We start from the raw sequence: 5,155 nt of genomic DNA, 5'->3' as shown, positions 1-5,155 counted from the left end.
CTCTTTCTGATACATTGTTCTACAAACAGCCTTAAGCTTTTAACAGAAATTGTTTTACCATAAGAGAAAATTTAGTCTGTAACGGTTGACTTGTTTCAGGATTTTCTTCATGAGAGATTGAGCTGGTAGGCTAGGAGACCAGTAACAGTGGTGTTAACTGAAGGAGAAAGATGCCTAATACTCAAAGATGCCTTTACTCAAAGGCAAGTGGCAAAAGTTGCTGAATATAAAAAAGCAAATGTGAAAGCAATAATTCTTCCATGTATTGAATGTACACTACAGGCTAAATGCTGTAGGTATTATCTTTAAACCTGACAAAAATCCAGTTTTACAGATGAAGGAATCAAAGTATGACATGGCCCAACTCAATATGCTGAGACATGGCAGAGTCAGATTTTAGACAATTTTTGTTTGACTTCACAGTTCCGCTTTCCATGAAAGTATAATACCTCTAAAATTCTATCATGCCTTATAGTAATTTTTAGGCTTCTCACAGTGCCACCACATAAATACTGTGGATATTTGTTGACTGGTATGATAATCAAAAGAAATGCTTATCATTATATTCATATATATGAGTAATGAAAATTTTTGCAACATAGAAAAATCCAATCCAAAAGACATTTAATTGTTATTACTATAAATGTACATTCCATCTATTTTTTTCCTGAAGGGTGTTGTGATATAAAACATTCAAACTAGCTTATTGAGAATAAAGGAGTCTTCTACTCAGTTTTGATACAATTCCAAACCAAAGGAACTTTTGTGCTGGGTTTTGAAACAAAGTGCTGAAATGATACATGTCCCTCTCTAGACTGTAACCACAGTCCCTTCATTCAGATGACCTCAAGGCTTGACCAGAGAGTACTCATCTGCTTCTTCCGGTTACCTTTTCATGTTGGCTTGTCCTTAATATAGCTAATGTTCCCCAGATGTATCAGCTGAAAGCTCTTTTTAACCCTAGCTGGTCTCATATGCAGCACTTACTGCTTTTCACAGACACAGGGGAAAAAGAAATATCTTCTAACAGAGAAAATTACATATCATTCGAGTGCCATTCAGGCATGGCAATGTACAGACAAAGCTACCAAATGCATGTTTTTATTTTAAGTGTTTTATTTTTGAAAATTGTAAAAATATATAAAGGATAATATAATAAATTCCCCATGTGCCATTATCCAGCTTCAACAAAATGATTTTATGTATACCCTTACTCACATCCATCCACCTTCTCAAACTATTTTGTGGCAATTCCACACAACATTTTACTTTATTAACAAATATTTCACTATGTAACTCTAAAGGAAAAGGACTCTTTTCCTTTTACATAACCACAATGCTGTGATTGTATTTTTAAAAATTAATAATTTTTATTATCATCAAATATTGGGTCTGTGTATAAATTTCCAATTATATCTTTAATGACACAAATTTTTCTAGTTTGAATCAGTATCCAAACAAGGCCTACATGCAATGATTAGTTAATATATTCCTTTTAAGTTTCTTTTTACCTTTGATTCCCCCCTGCCCACCCTCTTTGCAAGTTATTTGCTGAAGACTCGATTGTTGGTCTCATAGGATTTTGCTGATTATATTCCCACAGTATAATTTAATATGTTCCTCTTTCCTCTGGGTTTTCTGTAAAATTGTCATTGGATCTAGAGGACTGACCACATTCAGGTTTGAATTTCAGAAAAAATTTCTTATTAGGAGGTGCTTTGTTCCTCCATCAGGAGACAACCAATATCTGGTTATCTTTCTCTTTTTGATATTAGCAGTAATTGAAGCTCAGTGCCTAGATTAATGAGTTTGTTTTAGGCTCCAAAAGGATGATACTCCAATGCTTTAATTTCTTTTTTATTTATTTGCTGAAATACCACAATAAAAAATCTTGCTCTTATTTGCTATCTGATTATCCAGTGGTCCTTTGTTTATGCGTTTTTAGAATAATAAGTTGATTCATTAGTGTCTTTCAATTATTTTTTAAATTATCATTATGAACTCATGGACTTAAACTTATTTGATGTATTTTAATCTTTTGAGGGTGTTTTCCCTTCATTTATCTTTATATTGCCTCATCTTTTTAAATCTTTATTGTTGACCCCCTCCACCCTGTTCACACCTCTCTGGCCTACCCCTAGACCTTCACTGCACTCTTGTCTGTGTCCGAGGGTTATGAACATATGCATATAAATTCTTTGGTTAATCTCTTCCCTCCTCTCCCACTTCCCTCTGAGATTGGTCAGTGTGTTCCCTGCTTCCATGTCTCTGGATCTCTTTAGTTGATCTGTTTATTTTGTTCATTAGATTCCACATATAAGTGAGATTATGTGACACTTGTCTTTCTCTGACAGGCTTATTATATTATCTCATCTTTTACAGTCTTTGCAAGTCAATTCCAAAGTCTTTGACACAAAACTAGTAACGTTTGCTAATTTCCTTGTTATCTTATGTCACAAGAATTTCCAAGGTTATCTTGTATGTTTCTTGTTTGAGACCTGGAGTTAGCCATTTCTTCAAGGAGCTCTGGTTTCTTTCAGAAGGAAATTGGATTTCAACACCAAATTCTGGGTGCTGGAGGTACTCATTGCTACTGGGTGCATCAGTATTGTTATGGAGTTTTAGTTGAAAAAAATTAAAATATAGATATTTTTCAAACAGAAAATATTCTCAGTTATGTTGATACTTCAAAATCAGGATTAAAAGGTTTTTACTTAATCTATTCTTTCTGACATTTGTTTTCCCTTTCTCCCTTGCAAAGAATCTTGCTTGTGAAGGACACTGAATAATAAAATTATAATATCACAGAATTATACTTTACACACACAATACTTTTGGATTATAAAACCATCACCACCACCTATATTATGATTACTGAAAACTGTTTAAAATAGTTTCCAGCATTTTCTTTCTTAGGGCATATATTATTAAGGATGTACAGTCAAAAAGTGTTGTTTTTTGTCTTCGTGGGTTTGGCTCAATAGTTAGAGCGCCAGCCTGTAGACCAAAGAGTCGTGGGTTCATTTCTGGTGAGGGGCATATACCTCAGTTGCAGTTCAGTCCCTAGCCCTGGTCTGGGTCATGTGGGAGGCAACCAATCAATGTGTCTCTTTCACATCGATGTTTCTCTCTCTCTCTCTCCCTCCTACTCTATCTGAAGATAAATGAAAAAAATATCCTCAGGTGAGGATTAAAAAAATGTTATTTTTTTAAGTTAGTTGGGTTAATTCTATGTGGTTATTCCAGCAAGTAGTTATCCATTTAGATTTATTTATATCTTTAAATTTCAATATTTAAGGATTACTTTTTTGTTATATAAAATGTTTGCATGGTTTCAAAGTCAATTCTATAAAACAAGATATATTCAAAGAAGTCTATATCTATCCCTGTTCCTTTATCCTATTCACTCTATCCCCTTAGAAGAGATATCAATATTAGAAGATACACACGCACACACACACACACGTGTGTGTGTGTGTGTGTGTGTGTATATATATATATATATATAAAACCATTACATACTATCTTTCTTACTTTATTACCATCATTTATTCACAGTGCTACAATTAACTATATGCTAATGCTCACTAACAGTCTTAATTGATATATTTCCAGTCACTTTAATTGTCTGAAAGTTATTTTATAGTATATATCTCAGGAATAACTCATGGTATATCGAAAAAAGTTTGATTGTACACTTAAAAAACAGTTTACCTGAACTTAGCTCAGATTTTATTTTATTTTTTTGGTTTATTCCAGAAGCCATAAATTGTTGCTATTGAAAATTCTTGACATTTCGATTTCTTTTTTTTCAATTATAAGTGACTTAACTTCTTGGGCAGATGTCAAAGGAATTTACCATTCACTTTTTTAATGACCAATAATTTCATTAGACTTTTCTCAGTGCTCTCAGTCTATTTTCTCAGGCACATAATGTGTTATTTTTCAACATCTCTTAGATAATACATATTCTTAATTTTAGAAAAGTTTGTGTTTAATTGTATGTATTTTTTTATATCTTGTTTTAGTTTTCTTTTTTGGGGGGGATTTTTATTATACATATGTTGTTTCTTCTTTTCTTATCATCCATAAAGTTGGATGTATCAGATATTTCCAGTGGGCTGATTTCTGAATTGCACCTATCAAAAGCTAAACTTTGAGTAAAAAGTAGCATTTTAGAAAACCGAGTCCAAAGAGAAACATGACTGACAACCAAGTGAGTTGAATGCATAGTCTCTGTGCTTCAGACAACCGATAGGCTATTTCCTAGTAATCATATGTTCTCTTATTTTAATAATTGTCCAAGATAAAAAATTACATGAAATTTACTATTTCATTTGAGATTATGCAGTGCTTCCAAAGTAAATTTTATAAAACAGTCTCGGGAGAAATTATTTATAATTCATGTCTAGGCAAAGTTTTGTTTTCCCTGAGAGCTATGCTTCTTTTACTTGATGAGAATCACGATAACTAATTTCTATATTTCTTTGGTTGCTAGGAATATAAGCCAAATTGTGGCTCAGTCCTATAATAATAAACATAATTTTGCAGTTATTCTTATTGCATGCATGTATTTTTTAACTTAGTCCCAATTTTTACTTCCAAGGTTTTTAAACTTTGGCATCACGGGACAAGCTTGCAGAAAAAAATGAATACAAAATTTAGTTTGAATGTTAATTTTTTTCCCCTGAAAAAGTCTTGATAGTTCATTAGATTCTGATTCTTAAAGGAGGCTGTGATACAAAAAGAATATTAAAATTACTGTTTTAATTATTTTATTTTACTCATAAAACAGAAGCTTTTGTTCTAGTTGAAATTTTAACTCTCAGTGACATATCAAAATTAATTGTTTACTTTTGATAGCACATTAAGCCTTTTTCATCATTACAAAATATAATTAATAATGAACTGATGAATTTACAGGTCCGACTCCAATTACTGAAAATTGAGCTATGCCGTTTACAAGCCTAGATCATGTAATAAAGGGGGGGGAAAAGCTAAAGTATTTTTCTACAAATGTCATTTAAGAACCTGATAAAAACTCATCACCTGAGTTTGCTAACTTTAGGAAGAAGGATAACACCATATGTAATATTTTTAAACTTATCTTTATTGTTGAATGGATTACAGATGTTACTCATTTCCCCCCTATTCA

This window comes from Molossus molossus, unplaced genomic scaffold (assembly GCF_014108415.1).
Source record: "Molossus molossus isolate mMolMol1 unplaced genomic scaffold, mMolMol1.p scaffold_m16_p_7, whole genome shotgun sequence".
Taxonomy (NCBI): domain Eukaryota; kingdom Metazoa; phylum Chordata; class Mammalia; order Chiroptera; family Molossidae; genus Molossus; species Molossus molossus.
Note: the sequence above shows the minus strand (reverse complement) of the source record.